Source organism: Miscanthus floridulus, chromosome 10, assembly GCF_019320115.1.
Source record: "Miscanthus floridulus cultivar M001 chromosome 10, ASM1932011v1, whole genome shotgun sequence".
NCBI lineage: Eukaryota > Viridiplantae > Streptophyta > Magnoliopsida > Poales > Poaceae > Miscanthus > Miscanthus floridulus.
In genome coordinates this window covers 97,242,209-97,260,536 of record NC_089589.1, presented here as the reverse complement: position 1 = coordinate 97,260,536, position 18,328 = coordinate 97,242,209, and positions in this window count along the sequence as shown.

Here is an 18,328-nt window from a genome sequence, read left to right as displayed (position 1 = left end):
GGATCCCAGCGGCTCCGAGGGCAAAAAAGCCCATGTCGGGACCGTGCTCTCCTCTGAATAGGAAAGCGCGCTCGTCGACTTCCTCCGCGCCAACAAAGACATCTCTGCGTGGAAACCCTCGGATATGCCGAGCATCCCGAGGGAGGTCGCCGAGCATACTCTCCAGATCCTCCCGGGCTCCAAACCGGTGAAACAACGCCTGCGTCGCTTCGACGAGGAGAAATGCAGGGCCATCGGCGAGGAGATAGCCAAACTACTGGCCGCAGGATTCATTAAGGAAGTATACCACCCAGAGTGGTTAGCAAATCCTATTCTTGTCCGAAAAAAGAGCAGGAAATGGAGAATGTGTGTCGATTATACCGGCCTCAACAAAGCATGTCCAAAGGATCCGTTTCCTTTGCCACGAATAGACCAAATAGTCGATTCCACCTCGCGGTGCGAAACGCTCTGCTTCCTTGACGCATACTCCGGCTACCATCAAATCGTGATGAAAGAGTCTAACCAGCTCACGACATCTTTTATCACTCCCTTCAGATCGTTTTGCTACATTTCAATGCCGTTCGGTCTGAAGAATGCTGGGGCAACATACCAGCGCTGTATGCTTAATTGCTTCAGAGACCTCATTAGGTGAACCGTTGAGGCCTATGTCAACAACATCGTAGTCAAATCCAAGTGAGCTAACCACCTTGTCGCCGACCTTGAACAAACCTTTGCGAAACTCCGGGCAAACGACATCAAACTCAATCCCGAAAAATGTGTTTTTGGGGTCCTGAGGGGCATGCTACTCAGTTTCATTATCTCCGAGCGTGGCATCGAAGCCAACCCGGAGAAAATATCAGCCATCACAAGAATGGGCCCGATCCAAAACATAAAGGGGGTTCAGCGGATCACAGGGTGCCTCACCGCCCTTAGCTGATTCATTTCGCGCCTTGGCGAACGAGGACTCCCCCTTTATCGACTCCTGAAGAAAGCCGACCGCTTCGAGTGGACAGCTGAGGCTCAGGAAGCGCTTGACATGGTTAAACAATTTTTAACTAAACCGCCAGTCCTAGTCCCTCCATGCAACAGAGAATCCCTCCTACTGTATATATCGACCACCACCCAAGTGGTTAGCTCTGCCTTAGTAGTAGAGCAAGAGGAAGAGGGGCACACCTTCAAGGTACAGTGCCCTGTGTATTTCATCAGCGAGGTGTTATCCGACTCCAAAACCTGCTACTCCCAGATCCAGAAACTCCTCTACACTGTCCTCATCACCAAAAGGAAGCTACGCCACTACTTCGAGTCACACCCCGTGACAGTGGTGATGTCATTCCCCCTTGGCGAGGTCGTTCATAGCCATGACGCTATAGGAAGAACCGCAAAGTGGGCACTCGAGTTGATGGATCAGGGCATTTCCTATGCCCCCCGAACGGTGATCAAGTCTCAGGCACTAGCTGACTTCATCGCGGAGTGGACCAAGGTCCAGATGCCACCAGCAGCCGTCGATCAAGAGTATTGGACAATGTACTTCGATGGATCGCTGATGAAGAAGGGCGCTAGAGCAGGACTGGTCTTTGTATCTCCCCTTGGGGTCCACATGAGGTACATGGTTTGGCTCCTTTTCCCCTCATCGAACAATACTGCAAAATACGAAGCACTCATAAATGGCCTACGAATCGCCATCGAGCTGGGCATCCGACGCCTCGATGTCAGGGGCGACTCTCAACTGGTCGTCAACCAGGTCATGAAAGAGTCATGCTGCCATGATGCCAAGATGGAAGCATACTATAAAGAGGTCCGACGACTGGAGGACAAATTTGATGGCCTCGAACTCAATCACATCCCCAGGCGCCTCAACGAAGCAGCTGACACGCTCGCAAAAGTAGCGTCCAGCCGAGAGCCAGTCCCAACAGGCGTCTTCGCCAGTGATCAACACAAACCCTCGGTATGCTACGCGGGGTCGGAACAAGCCAACAATGGCCTCTCTAGTCCGACCCCAGGGGCCGATCCGCCAACTACGCCGCCCGACCTTGAGGTCATGGAGCTTGAAGAGGACCCAGTAGGGGAGTCCGACCCTCCCGGTGACTGGAGAACGCTTTACCTCAACTACCTCCTCCACGACATACTACCGGCAGACAAGACGGAATCCCGACGGCTCGCACGACGCGCCAAGTCCTTCATTCTTATAGAGGGCGAACTCTACAAACGAAGTCACATCAGAATTCTGCAACTCTGTATCCCTAGCGAACAGGGAAAACTCCTACTGGGAGACATCCACAGTGGAGTATGTGGTCATCATGCCGCACTGAGAACCTTGGTTGGGAATGCATTCCGGCAAGGCTTCTACTGGCCCACCGCGGTAGCCGATGCCGAGCAAATTGTACGCACCTACGAAGGGTGCCAGTATTATGCTCGACAAACGCACCTCCTGGCCCAAGCTCTCCAGATGATCCCCATCACATGGCCCTTCGCGGTCTGGGGACTCGACCTGGTTGGGCCACTCAAAAAGGCGCCCGAGGGCTTTACCCACCAGCTTGTCACCATAGACAAGTCTACAAAATGGATCGAGGCCCGACCAATATCCACAATCAAATCCGAGCAAGCTGTTCTGTTCTTCCTTGACATCGTCCATCGCTTTGGAGTCCCAAACTCCATCATCACAGACAACGACAGGCAGTTCATCGGTAGGAAATTCATTCGATTCTGTGACGAACAACACATCCGGATCGATTGGGCAGCCGTCGCACACCCCCGGGCGAACGGGTAGGTCGAGCGCGCAAACGGCATGCTCCTTCAAGGCCTCAAGCCTAGAATTTTCAACCGATTGAACAAGTTCGGTGCACGCTGGCTCGCTGAGCTCCCGGCCGTGCTCTGGAGCCTAAGGACAACTCCTAGCCGGGCCACCGGCTACACACCTTTCTTCATGGTCTACGGTTTCGAGGCCGTTCTTCCGACGGACCTTGACTATGGAGCGCCAAGGGTCAGAGCGTACGACGAGCAGGGAGCCAAGGCATCCCACCAAGATGCCATGGACCAGCTGGATGAAGCCCGCGACATCGCCCTCCTCCGTTTAGCTAGGTACCAACAAGCGTTGCGGCGGTACCATAGCCAACGGGTGCGAGGTCGAGCCTTCAACGTCGGAGACCTCATCCTCCATCTTGTGCAGAGCAACAAGGACCGCCACAAACTCTCCCCACACTGGGAAGGGCCCTACATCGTCGCGGAAGTACTTCGCCCAGGCGCCTACCGGTTGAAAACCATCAACAGCGAAGTCTTCACCAACGCCTGGAACATTGAGCAGCTACGTCGTTTTTATCCTTAAAGCATACACTATTCCTTATCAGTTTTTGTCATAATAAAACCCCGATTCTTAGTGACTTCCGACCCCTGCAAATCGCGAGGGGTCAGACCTCACTCGGGGGCTGGCATGTGACATATGAAATACAACTATTACGCTTGCAAAAAAACCTCCTGTGTTATAGCTGTGAACATTCGCTAGGCTTTCCATTCTTCTCATAAATAAGTCCTAAGGGCTAAGATTTTGGGAACAAATTCTGAATACAACTAGTAGGACTGCGGGAGGCTCGCACCCTAGCAGTTGTGACCTCTTTGCTCACCAGCTCATTTCAGAACTAATTCACCCACGTTCTTAGTTTTTTATGACTTAGATTGTGAGAAGGGTTGGGGGACACTAAAACCGTTTCTACAAAAAAGAGAGAAACTTATGAAACTACTTGCCATAGGCAATAGATGAAGTTTTATCCTTTTTACCATAGGCAATAGATGAAGTTTTGTCCATTTTTTGCGCAAATTTGCTCATTACAAAAGGACTAATATACTTGTAAATTTAGGACTGCTTACTCGGGGGCTTCCCCCATAAAATTATTTCAATACCAGTCTCTGCTTAGCCTGCTACAGGTACTACTACGACCGCCGCACCACGCTCTCCATCGGCGGCGACCAGGGTGTGTACACAGGCCAGCTCGTCTACTGCGACCGCCGCGCCACGCTCTCCATCGGCGGCGACCAGGGCATGTACACGGGCCAGCTCGTCTACTGCAACCGCCGCGCCACGCTCTCCATCGGCGATGTCCGGGGCGTGTACACGAGCTAGCTCGTCTACCCCGGTCGCCGCGCCACGCTTTCCATCGGCGACATTCCGCCGCTTCATAGGATCCTCGAAGGCGCCATCATCTACAATGCCTCTGCTTGGGCGTCCGGGGACTACGCCATCGTCGACGACCGCAATCCCAACAGCGACGTCTCTGCTAGGGCGTCTGGGGACTACGCCATCATCGCCGGTCACAACCTTGACAACGGCGTCAGGGCAGGGAACCCCTCCCGCCAAAGAAGGAGCATGGCGAACGACGGCGAAGTCGACGACGCACGGCGCCCCCCAGCGTCCCTTTTCCTTCGGCAGCAGCGACCCTTCACTAAGGGCGGCATACACCATCTCATCCTCCGGCTCGACATCACGCTCTAGATTCACGAACGGATTTGTGAGTTTTTTCTCTCCCTCGGGCATTACTCTTCCTCACTCAGGGACCGCCACGACACACGGATGTATTCGGGGGAAAGGAAGAAGAAGGAGACATAGCGGCTCAGAGGCAGAAGATGAGGTGGGATAGGAACTCCCCTCCCCCTCCCTATTTAAAGAAGAGCCACTGCAGCTAAGGAAAGGCGAAAGGTTGGATGAATACCCCCTCCCTTCTCCTCTTTACAATACAAAATCAATGCTGATTAATACCTGAGGGGACACGCCGGAACTGACGGGACGCGCCCCGGTTGACGAGGCGTTCCTCCCCAGTCAAACTGGACACTTCCCGGGTATGGCCCGCCACTGACCCGCTCCGGACGTGGCAATTAAGGCGCCCACATGGGCAGCCAACCCTTCGCCTCCCCAAGCAGGACCACGGGATGGTCCGACAATAGGATCTCTGTAAAGCGGAGACCTAACGGATCTCCTGGGCCGGTCATCCGGCCTGGGAAAGACGATGGACGAACGTCCAAGGTTACTCCAACCTCATCATCAAGGCCCGAACCCCGCATGAACATACCGCCAAGGTAACGTTACCGACCCTGCCTTCGTTTCAATTATATTATACATATATAAGACATCCCGACGCTTCATGTCACATCACGAAACGGCCGTCGCCTCATTCGATATAAGCGGTGACAGGCCGAGGTTTGAAGGCAGGTCCATGAAGGGCTCGAGGCCGCCTCGTGCCGAACAGAGCCAGGGAGAAATAACTGAGACAAGCCCCAGTGGCCCTGCCCGACCCTGCTCGGAAGCAGACAGGGACGTCTCAACCTTTTCTCGTTCGATTCTAACCCCGAGCCGAACCCACAGAATCTCCGTCGAGGAGAGGCCATCGGGCCGCCTGAGCCTATCGAATAGCTCGGGCATCTGCCGGGAGGCGGGTTAAGAAGTTGTGGAATGCCACTAGAGGGCTCTACCGACCCCATCAGCAAATGATGGACCCGGACTCCACATGAACGTACCCATTAGTGAGCTCGTTGAGCGCGATACTCGAGCCATCGAGGCAAGTGTCGTTCACTCAGCCCCTCCGATTGCGAAAACCGAGGACAGGGTAACACGCAAATAACGGCCGACCCCTATCAGACCCTAACAAGGCTCGGGGGTTCGAGCCTATCAATACAGGGGCACAGGTTCGAAGGCCCCACCTTGCTGAGCCCATAGAATCCTCAGTGGGGGATTTCTGTTGGAAGACAGGGTGGGGAATATTGCGATATCATTCATGGACTTCGTCGACCCTGTCGCCAAAACCACAGTTTCGACCTCTAGTAACCCCCGACCCCAGCAAATGCAGGGGGTCGGACCTTACTCGGGGGCTGGTTAAGGTACGGCTATCTCCTTTCTTTCTTTCGAAACAATCTCCTCGCATCATGACCAGCGGCAAGATTCGGGGGAACAGGTTGGTAAGATCGCAAAAAATCAAACAAAATGAAATTACGACGCAAAATCATGAAACCGCGTCTAGACTCAAAAATACAACACTTGTCCACATATTACATATAAGTTGCTTTCAAAATTGTTCGACTAACTACTCCTGTGGAGGGAGAACCATCTCTTTCAAATTGTCCGCCAGGTTTTTCGCAAGGGGAGCAACCATCTTCTCCATCTCCTCCAGCTCTTCATCTTCGTAGATGGACGGGAAACCTTCACTCATCACCTTCAGGTTGATTTCCTTCTCGTAATGAGCATGAGCGATGGTGAAGGCCTAGGTGATCCCAGCGTGAAAAGCACTCTCCTCGAGTTGACCCACCCGAGCCGTAATACCTGCGGCACGAGCCACGAGCGGGCTGGTCTCCACCGGCTCTTCCACCTTCAGGGCATCAAGGACCACCCCAACCGTAGCTTGTAGGAGATCGTGCTCATCGCTCTCAACCTGAAGGGTCCTTCGTACATGGGCAAGCTCCTTTTCCAGCTTGACGGAGATGTTTTCAGCGCTCAACCTACGGCTTACCACGTCACCGAGCTCCGCCCGGAGAGAGTGGACCACCTCGACGTCCTCGTCCACCTTCTGCTGGAGGGCCGTGGCCCTACTCTCGGCTTTCCACCGGAGGTCCTGCTCCATCTCCAGCTCCTTCAGGACCTCGCTGGCCTTCTGATTAGCCACGGCATTCCTCTACAGTAGCTCGTCCCGCTCCTTTTGGAGCCTGGTGATCTCCTCCCCATCCAGCTTAGACCTTGCCGACAAATCCTCGAACATCCCATGGGCCTCCTCCATGTCCTGACGCGCCTAGGCCTCCCGCTCCTGGGCGGTAGCAAGCTGGGCGGCCATGGCCGCTCACAGCCGGGCCTCCTCGGAAAGGCGATCCCTCTCCGCCTTCTGCTCATGGAGAAATTGGGACTTTTTCTGGCTATGAGCAACAAGAATCTGACGAGGAAGAAGACTGGTATCAGAAAAGCAAAAACACGAAAACATGCGAAGAAAGAGGAAGGCCTAGCAAATACCTGAGAAGTAGGAATAATGATCTCACGGAGAGCTCCTCTGGCCTGGTCCAGGGCGTCCAGCACGGTCGAGATCCTGATGTCAAGACCCTCCCGCTCCATGCTCTCGGAATGATCATCGAGCGAGAAAAGAGCCGACGTTGGGTCTTGAGCGGACATCCACTGGAGCGGCGGCTCCCCCCACGTAGGGGAGCGGTCTCCTCCCGACAAAGGGGCCGGGGGTGGCTCCCTCCTGACCCTATGTGACACCACCGCCACGCTCGAGGATCCTCCGACTGGATCCTCCTCCATCTGGGCCACTTCAAGCGCCACGGGCGGATCCACCTGGGCCGCCGATGGCGTGGATTGAACTATGCCCTCAAGCGCTACCACGGCCGTTCCCGGCTGGTCTTGGCTTGGCACGGCCATGACCACCTCCATCGGCGGTATACGGCCCTCGGCCGGCTGTACCACGTCTGCCATGGAGGAAGCAGCCTGCTCGGTAACCTCCGCGGGCATGGGCGCCACCACAGACGCCATCGGGTCGGCCAACACAGCCCCGACATCGGCACCACTCCTGCCCGAAACAGGGGTGACGGCAGGTGACGCCATCTATCCCATTTGAATGGCGAGGCTCTTCTTGGGCGCCAGCCCCAGAGGGTGACCCGTTCGCAAGAACCTATACAAAGGTAATAACCATTAGGTCAAAATGGACATGGAAAAAGGATGAAAATAGGGGAATCAACAACTTACGTTGTCATCTTCGGTCGGCGGAAGCGTTTTGGGGACTGATCCCCAGCTCCCTGCCCTGACTCATCTAGGCGGGACCGTTTCGAGCCTGCCCCCTGCTCCGGGGCACGGGGGCTCACCTCTTGAAGCACGGCACCAGAGCCGCTCCCCTCCATCGTCCCATGAGGCGCAGCACCAGAGCTGCTCCCCTCCATCACCTCACAGGGCATGGCATTAGAGCCGGGCGCGGCTCTGGTGCCACCCCCCTCCACGATTGCCTCGGGGTCGGCGGCAGCAAGCCCACCCTTCCTCATCCACCGATCCTCGGTCGGCACGCCGTGCGAAGCGGTGGACTCGCCGGCCTCCACCGACCTCATTGATTCACTTCCCTCCGCGTGGAAAGGGAAGGGCCCCTGAATGGGTGGGTGGCCACTTGTTAGCATGTCCTCGTCCTCCAGGATGTCCCAATCCACGCCGACGGCTACCTCGTTGTCGTCGTCATCATCGTCATCATCGTCATCCTCACTGCTCACGTCCTCTCCCCGATTCCGAGCCTCCTGCTTCAGTCATTTTGCCTTCTTCAACTCCTCCCTTGCCTTCTTGTCCTGCTTGGCCATGAGTCGATTCACCGCCACCACAGCCTTGTCCTTCGGCAGCAGAACCGGACTATCCTTGAAGACTAGCCCCCTCGGCTAGTCCCAATGTTACAATAGCAAGTATTAAAAAGGGGAAATTCAGGAGAAAGAAAAGAGCATGGGAGAGGAGGGCTTACAAAATCAAAGAATCTAGGCTCCGGCCGCATTGGGGGGTGTCCGGGCACCGGATACATAATGTCAAGGACCCTGCCTGCAGAATCCTTCATCGGCTCCGTTGCCTCCTTGATGCGCTGCGCCACCTCTGAATAAGGGAGTGCCCCGTCAACGAGCACCGTCCCCTCGAACGATATCCTGGGCATCATCCGATGCAAGGGAAGCACGCGCGCCATTAGTGGCGCCACCCTCCTCGCATGGTAGGTGCCGATAATCCCCGTCCCCTTTACACCCCAACCCTTCAGGGCTTGGAGGGCGGAGAGAAGGTCGGAGATGTGCTTCTTGTCTTTGGACTGGACGCCCCAGCCCCACGACTCCGGAGCATCCACAATAAGGCACCCAGTGTACTGTGGTAGGGAGGCACTCACATCATCCCTAACATAAAACCACTGCGAGTGCCATCCCTTGTTGGATGTCGCCAGACACATGTATGGATAACCCTTCGACCGGGTATGGCGTAGGTGAATGCTGGCACACCCCATCGGCGCATTCACCTCTTTCCCCCCAATCTTCCTCTTCGACAGACTAATACTAAAGAAATACCGCCACAGATCAAAGTGGGGATCGATCCCTAGGAAACCCTCGCACAAGGCCACAAACGCTGCCATGTGTTGAATCCCATTGGGAGTTAGATGCTGCAGCTCTACCTCATAGTAATCCAGCAGCCCCCGAAGGAATCTATGTGCGGGTACCCCGAATCCCCACTCATGGAAGATGGCAAAAGAGACGACATACCCTTCCGGCGGCACCGGCTCGCCCTCGTCGCCAGGTATCAGCCACTCCTGGATGGCGGACAGCGGGCGGAGAAGGCCGCGGTGGACGAGGCCCTCTAGACACCGTGGGGTGATGTTAGATCTGCCCCACAACTCCATTGAGGCGATGGGGGGAAGGGCGGGCATGAGCTTGATGACGGCTGCAACATGAGTGCAAGCCGGACGATGGTGGTGATACGGGCACAGGAAGCTAGGCGGTTGGCGGCGGATGTTTCAGGACTCAAAGGTAGGGGAGCGAAATATGGAACCCTGGGGGTGAACCCCGCGGTTTTATAGGGGGGCGATGGACGTGAGAAGGGCAACCGTCCGCCTCGATCTCCGAGCCTGCCACGCGTGCCACTGCGTCACGTCGCGGGACACGCGCCTGCAGTCCCTATCCTCTCACCCCAAAGAATCTAGGCAGACGGTTCGCCTTCCCCAGGCAAATCCAGACTCTCTACCCACCTGGGAAACGCAAGCCATGAAGGCCTTTTTCTTTTCTCTTTGACCCACCTAGGGCCCAGAAACTCGGCGGCCGGCCCAACTAAGGTAGGATCCACGAACAATCCGAAATCAAAGACGGAAGCACCAGTTAGGTTAGCCCTAAATCAGTTCCCAGGGAATGGGATACCATGACCCACTCGGGAAAACATCCAGTTAACGAAAAGCCAAGTCCTTCAGCCTTACCCATGAAGGGACCGATACAACCCCCCGGGGCGACTCTACTCGAATCACCTAGGGGCTCGGGGGCTACACCCATCGGGTGCGCTCGCGCGCACCCTCTGGCAAAAATAACTTCGACGAAATCAGAAAAAACACCCTCCAGGTGGTTCTACTCGAATCACCTAGAGGCTCGGGGGCTACTGTCGGGGACCTAATACCAGGGTACCCCAGAAGGTGGAACCGATAACCACCAAACATGAAAAACTTCTAGACGCATAAGGGCGCCGTTTCATCCCTTGTTCGAATAATAGGAGTTTGGTTCCGCCCCGCCCAACGCCTTTGGGACTGGCTCGGTTTCTCCCAAGGGCCGAGGGATAAGCTCCATCTCGCCCGATGCCTTTAGGGCGGGCTCGGTCTTGCCCGAGGGCTGAGGATTAGTGTCCGTCTCGTCCGACGCCTTTAGGGCAGGCTTGGTCTCGTCCGAGGGCTGAGGGATAGTTTCCGCCTCGCCCGACCCCAGAGGGGCAGGGTCGGTCTCGCCCAGGAGATAGGGATTGGTCTCCGCTTCGCCCGATGGCGAGGAACGAGCCTCACCCTGCTCTGTATCTAAAGTTTGGATTCACCTTACCTGACCACTTCTCCCGGTTCCCTTAGGATGATAGAAATAGGGCAAGACAAGATGTTCGGGTCAACCATGGCTCCAAGAACCATACCCTGCACCCTAACAGGAAAAGTACTACCAGGGGAGGACGGGACGGGTGCTTTAGACCCTTCCGGGCGCCGCAGGGCCTGAAAGGTTGTACAGGTGCATGCTCCTCGCCCTGTAGAATTGTAGGCGCCGCCTTCAATCCTGGGACACAGAACCTGACGAAGATATACAACAACCGCTACACTCCAGAAGAAGATTTGCTATCTCCACGAACGATGGGAATTCTGTCACCACGCTGTAGACCTGAGGGAGCGGCGCCCGCTTCCCGACCCCTCAGGTCCAAAGCTAGAAGGCCTTGACCTTGGCGTTACTCCGAACCCCGATCCCTCGACACTCCGACGAAGACTCACAAAAACCAGAAGATGTGCGGAACAAGGATGGGAAAGGCTAATAAGTCAAAACCAATGTACTACAGCCCATACCCTGAGCAGGGCAGCGTTCTATAATCAACCTGACACTCTACAGGGATATCAACAGTGTTGTAGGTACTTATCTTCCTTAGCACTCATCAGAATAAAGGACCGGACCGAGTAGACGTGAACCACAAGATTAGCTAAAGCCCTTATCCGTGTAAAGCCAGCCCCTTGATCTATAAAAGGGGATGCGCTTCTCCCATAGGAGGGGGGGAAAGCGAGACCACGGACAGATACACACAGTCAAGCGGCTACGAAGCTCTTGACCTCCTTTCAACCCTTTCATCAGAGACTTGGGACCAGTCCCTCTCTCGATCGTTTGTACCCTTTACTACAGACCGTTCGCGGTGCTAATAACACAAGCAGTAGCAAACTGGACGTAGGGACATTCGGCCCAAACCAGTATAAATCTTGTGTCCTTTAGCGCTCCATCCAGGCCTAATGCGCATTACTATAAATTTATTTGCCGGTGCTTGTACGAAACACCGACAGTCTTCTTCTCTAAAGAGCATCGATGGTAGCATACATGACAGGTTTCCTGTCCTCCAAGGCAGACCTTTCATGCAACATTTTCGTACCTTCTCACAAGCACTGGTCGAATGACCTCCCTTCTCGCTAATTATGCATGCTCTTGATATTGCCCTTTTTATTCAACACTTCCATATATTTTTCTCAAACACTTCCATGCCCTTAATTTCTTGATATAGCTGGCGCATTATATCATTGATAAAAAGAAACTTTGGACAGCCCTCCATACATTATACATGCCCGAATGGTCAATATCATCAACAAGTTTGGCATGCAATGTGTTCCTATCCTAGCATTCATGCACTTCCACATGTCTCCGCAGCCTCTGAGCATGTCCACGATAGTCTGGTCTCTTAGACCCGTCTGATATGGTTTGTATGGTTCAGATCGTTGTGTTCCTATTTTTGTTTTGCGCTTTCTCTTCTCAAGCTGTCGATATATTGCTCTCAAAACTATGCTACTATATATCTCAAACCTTGCTGCCATCAACCAAGCATTGATCCGTCGCTCTCATCAGCACTATGTTACTATGCTCCTACAATATATCTTGCATGCTATGTAAAAAAACTATGCCATATGGATACACCTACATAGCTCATGCATGCTTTTCTTTTTGTCTTCTTCTCTAAAGAGCATCGATGGTAGCATACATGACAGGCTTCCTGTCCTTCGAGGCAGACCTTTCATGCAACATTTTCGTACCTTCTCGCAAGCACTGATCGAATGACCTCCCTTCTCAGTAATTATGCATGCTCCTAATATTGCCCTTTTATCCAACACTTTCATACATTTTCTCAAACACTTCCATGCCCTTAATTTCCAGAGCCCACCCTTTCTATGCTAAAGAGAAGGCTTTGTCTGCTAACATTAGAAACTCATCGAAGATATGGTTGTCCATATTGTCTCTCTAGAGATTCAAAGATGTTGCATGGTTCCATGGTCAACTTACACAAGACCTATTCGATACCAGTGACACGAACATTGGACATTTAGACTCTATCTAGTGCCCTATAGCCTATTACATAGTACACCCTGGATTTGACATCTCAATCACGCCTCCATATTTAATGCTTGACTACAGGTTTGTACGGCGCATATCATTTTGATTAGGCATCCGCTCCAAGTCATTATATTACCTGTGGTTGAACCTTAACAGGTTTGCACCTATACCATACCCACACTAAATGCTTTATTGTCTTCCAACAGTGTCTGCTAAATTACAAAGAAATAGGGTGCTTGTATGCCTTTGTTCCTTACCTAGTGGCTTCTTACATAGATCTTTGTTCATTAGTACATTTTTCATCCATGTTGGGGATTTTGTCCTATATCCTTGTCTGTTTTTCTTTGGTCTTGTGATTCCTTATATGTAGCCAAGGGCAACCCCTAGTATGGCACAGGATCAAGGTTGTAGCCAATCATTACATGCAAAAGCATGCTTGGATCCAATCTAGTAGGTGTCATGTCACTGTTGTTGAACAGTTAATGTCTAAAGTGAAAGTGAGCCATCAGGTGCGGAAGCGTTCTTGGCATGTCCAATCTGGCCGTACCGTGTACTAGGGTATAGGGTTGGATGGATTCCAATCTCATGTCACTGTAGTTGAATAGCTGATGTGCTAGGGTATAGGGTTGGATGGAGTCCAATGGGCAATGGCCATCCATACTACTACATCCGTCCCAAAATAACTACTGTTTTTTGTTTCCGTACCATAAGTTTGATTAGATTTATAGAAAATATGTGTAACATTTGTATCTTCAAATAAATTTATTATGAAAGTAGATTCAATATCTATCTAATGATATTAATTATGTACAATAAATATTAATATTTTTTATATAAAATTAGTCAAGGTTATTTCTCAGGAAGCGAGAATGACATTTATCAGCGGACGGAGGAAGTACTCATGATGAACGGTGAAACCATTCAAATAATATGTAACGGGTACCTAGCAGGGCCCATATGCCAATATTTTCAAACTTAGTTAAATATCAATGTGCTAATATTTATTCGTACCCATCAGGGTCCATATTTGAAATCAAATTTGAAATAAAATGTGCAAAATAGTTGTAACCAAAGTCCATTCCATGTGGAAATGATTTGGATCCATCCCTACAAGCTTTGCTAATCACACGAATACATCAACAAAAAAAGAAACAGTGGCTTCCACTAACGTGCATACACTGGTACCTGGTAAAGGTTTGCACTCAGGTCCTCTCGCTGCTTCCACATCATCTAGCCTTTGTTACAAGCTTCCAAGTATTTGTTTATATGCTGCAGTGACCCCATGCCTCTATGCACGAATAAAGGACAGGAATAGTATGGCATGCTGTACATTGGTACTAAGACATCAATTAGTATTGTCTTTTTTTAGGAAAGTTGCTACATACATATGAACACTCGAACTATGTTTTGTCATATCACCTGATGCGTTAGTGTTGTCACCAACAAACGCTGGTGTTGTATTGTCTATTGGACCATGTCTCAATCCATACACAGATGTACCTTTCTCTTTGAATTCACAGTACTCCCTCCCTTCCAAAATAAGTGTCGTTATGCTATTCATACTGGGATTTATAGAAAATAATAACAATATTTGTATTTTTAAATGAGTTTATTATGTAAATATATTCAATCATCTATCTGATGATATTAATTATGTACTATAAATATTAATATTTTCATGTATATTTGGTTGCAGTTAAAAGCGTTTGTCCCTTTGGGAAACGAGAACGACTAAAAATGGTACTAAGGGCCATATACAGGCATGCGGGTAGCCTGCTCTGCCTATTTATAGAATGGATTTCTCATCACGCACTTCTCACAGCTCGCTGCATCTACTCCAACACACGTGCCCTAGGTAATTCATCCTTTTAAAAGATTGATTAGCGGTTTGCTTGTAGGCTAGAAAAACAAAATAGCAATGCATGATCCACATGCTTAAATTTGTGGCATCAAAAGGATGCAAGGATATCGCCACATGAATATTGTCTCCCTTTTTACATTTCCTTAGTTTAATGGGTTGCTTTTGCTCATGAAATATTTTTATAGTTGTTTTACAATATCCATATACTAGATAACATATTTTTTTAATATGCCTATATGCCGTCCTCCTGTTTGTCGTGTTAACTAGCTTGTGTTAAGTAAAAATGATTAGATCTTGCTTTTGCTTTTCCTATTTGCCCCAGGATATAACGAGGCTTATTTGAAGGCTTATAAAATAGATAAGGGAAATGGTGTGATCAGAGAATCGTCCTCACAACCTGCACAAAATGATGATGTCCGTGTCACGGGACCCAACAATGTATTCCTTTGCTTCCTCCAAAATTTATATAGTTACCTGCTCTATGCTTTCCTTTGTCTTCATATTTGAAGAATATATTTTGTTTCCTAACACATTAGCATATGAACACAAGTTATAGACATTTTAATATATACTTTGTAGGGTCCCACTAAAGTGATTACCATATCACGCAAATCATTGGCAATCTAGGGGCGGTTATTCGCACAGAAGGGATAATGAAGCTAGATCAGTCTTGCAGGATAGCCTGGCTCACAATTGAGATCCCTGCTCAGAATAGCACTGAAGGTGTGACTACTAAGTGTTTCCATGGTAGCCCTTGTATGTGCAATTGTGATGCTGAAGAAAATGTCTCCGAAGTAGTAATTGCCCATTTTATATAAGAATATCCATGTCAATGACGTGAACTATGCGGCTTTCCATGAAACATATAGCCAACTACGTCATTACATAAGCTGGTGTCACATTCTGCACACTAGATTTCAACTTCTACGTATGAAAAAATGGGCTTTTTAATGCACACATAAATCTTTTGAAGCGACTTGGACTGATCTGTGCAAGTTATGGTGATATCCTTCCACTTAGACCCTGTGGGGGTATGGCCCCCAAGACATGGGCCGCACCATCGGAGCTGGCCTGGCCCATAAGATCAAGGCGTGTACGGCGTTGCTCGGCATGCACCACAAGACATTGTATAGTACCAAATAGAATACTTTACTTGTAACCCTGTCTCTCCAAACTATATAAGGAGAGGCAGGGGTCCTCTAGCGGATAGGTTACATCAAGCTACTTGGTCTTCCAGATCAATACAATACACCAAAGACACAGGACGTAGGGTATTACGTCGATCAGACGGCCCGAACCTGTCTAAATCATTGTCTCTGCGCTTTGTGTCACCATCCGGTTCCTGATTACACGCACCCCCACCGACAAATCTACCATCGCAGGATACCCCCTCGGTGGACTGCCGACGATATTTGGTTGACAGTTGGCACGCCAGGTAGGGGTGTGCGCTTGATCCATGGCGAGCCAGATGGACCTCAAATCAACAACATGTTCTTGTCATCAATCTCGTAGAGATCCATGCCGGTCCACAACGACGATTCATCGCTGCTACACCAGCCCCCGCAACAGCAGATCCAATCTCAGAACCATCTCCGAGGTCGTCTTCACCAACAACTCACCGCCCACCAGGTGCTCGCCGTCAACGCCAACTAGACAACGCCATACGCCACCGACCAGACACTCCGTCTAAAGCTAAGTCACGTTTTAATATTCTTCTAGATATTCTCCAATCTTCGTATATCGCCATAATGTTTCTCCAAGCTGTTTTCTCCATATTTGCTCTCCAAATGATTTTTCGAACCCTCGAACAGTCATGTTGATGCTCGGACACCTCCAGAGACAGCCCTATCTCCGGCTCCTCCCTACACATGCTACGGGCTCCATGCTCTACGTTATGGGTGGTCGGCAGTGGCTCCTTGGTCATGCCTGTTCCTCCTACACGTGCATGGGCTCCGCGCTCGACGTTATGGACTATGGGCTAGCTAGGGCTGGAGACTCAGCTATACACTAACTGGTCGGGCGGTTTATATTAAACATAAATATATTTTCATGCCAACTGATCGCCGAACTGCATACGCCGTTTCATCACCATTGCTGATTTTTCTCAGAGTTCATTTATTTTTACATCATGTACTACCCGTTCTACATGTTTGTATTGTAGGATCATCGTCCAAGTGATCGGATCACCTGGTGCTCGGGCTTCTCCACTGATCAACTAGTCAGACCGCTCAGTTCATGGACTCCATCGCCGACTAGTTGATCGGACTGTTCGCTGGTCACTTCTACTCAATGCTCACTTCGCCGCCGACCAGTAGACCAGACTGTTCGCCGCTCGTGCTTCATCGCCAGCTACGCCAGTTACTCCTCAATGCTCAGATTCTTTGTGCTCGAGGACTAAGTGGGCACACTTCACCGCATGGACGTCGTCAGCTACGTTGGTGCTCGGACCTCACCGCCTACGCCAAGGACTCCTCGGTGCTCAGACATCGCCGCCTACACCGGGGACTCCTCGGTGCTCGGACATCGCCGCCTACGCCGAGGACTCCTCGGTGCTTGGTCATCGCTAGTGACGTCGGGGACTCCTTGCTCCTCGATGTTTGGTCATCGCCGCCTACGCCAGGGACTCCTCGCTCCTTGGTGCTCGGTCATCGCCAGTGACGCCGAGGACTCCTCACTCCTTGGTGCTCGATCATCACCAGCGATGCCGGGGACTCCTCGCTCCTCGGTGCTCGGTCATCGCTAGTGATGCCGGGGACTCCTCGCTCCTCGGTGTTCGAACATCGCCAGCGACGCCAGGGACTCCTCGCTCCTCGATGCTCGGTCATCGCCAGCGACGCTGGGGACTCCATGCTCCTTGGTGCTCGGACATCGCCAGCGACGCCGGGGACTCCTCGGTACTCGGTCGCCGCCTACACCGAGGACTCCTCGGTGCTCGGACATTGCTGCCTACGCCGGGGACTCCTCGGTGCTCAAAAATCGCCAGCGACGCCGGGGACTCCTCGCTCCTCGGTGCTTGGTCATCATCAGCGACGCCGGGGACTCCTCGCTCCTCAGTGCTCGATCATCACTAGCGACACCGAGGACTCCTCGCTCCTCGGTGCTCGGACATCGCCAGCGACGCCGGGGACTCCTCGCTCCTCAGTGCTCGGTCATCACTAGCGACACCGGGGACTCCTCGCTCCTCGGTGCTCGGTCATCGCCAGCGACGTTGGGGACTCCTCGCTCCTCGGTGCTCGGTCATCGCTAGCAACACCGGGGACTCCTCGCTCCTCGGTGCTCGGACATCACCAGCAACGTCGGGGACTCCTCGCTCCTCAGTGCTCGGTCATTGCCAGCGACACCGGGGACTCCATGCTCCTTGATGCTCAGACATCGCCAGCGACGCTGGGGACTGCTTGCTCCTCGGTGCTCGGTCCTCGCCAGCGACGTCGGGGACTCCTCGCTCCTCGGTGCTCAGACATCACCAGCGATGCCGGGGACTCCTCGCTCCTCGGTGCTCGGTCATCGCCAGTGATGCCGGGGACTCCCTTACTACTCGGATCTTACTATGTCTCGTCGGTGTGCTATTAAGCTGCTCCATATTGTTTGGATCAGGGTGCTGATCTTGGGCAGCACGTCTGGGGTCTTGATACGCACATGTCAGATGATGTTGGCAAGCTTTCAGACTTCTTTGACCCTGCTGCAAGATTCATTCTTTATCTTCTAGTAGGCTCGGGGACTAAGTGGGCACACTTCACCTTGCGGTGAATGTGCTTGTTCTCATCTCGAGGCTACGCCCGGGGACTGTCTACCTGCTCGGCTGGTCTTCTACTTTATGACCCTGACACCACGTGACTGCGTCACCTACTGTTAGGCTCGGGGACTAGCTATGGGGGTATGGCCCCCAAGACATGGGCTGCACCATCGTAGGTGGCCCGGCCCACAAGATCA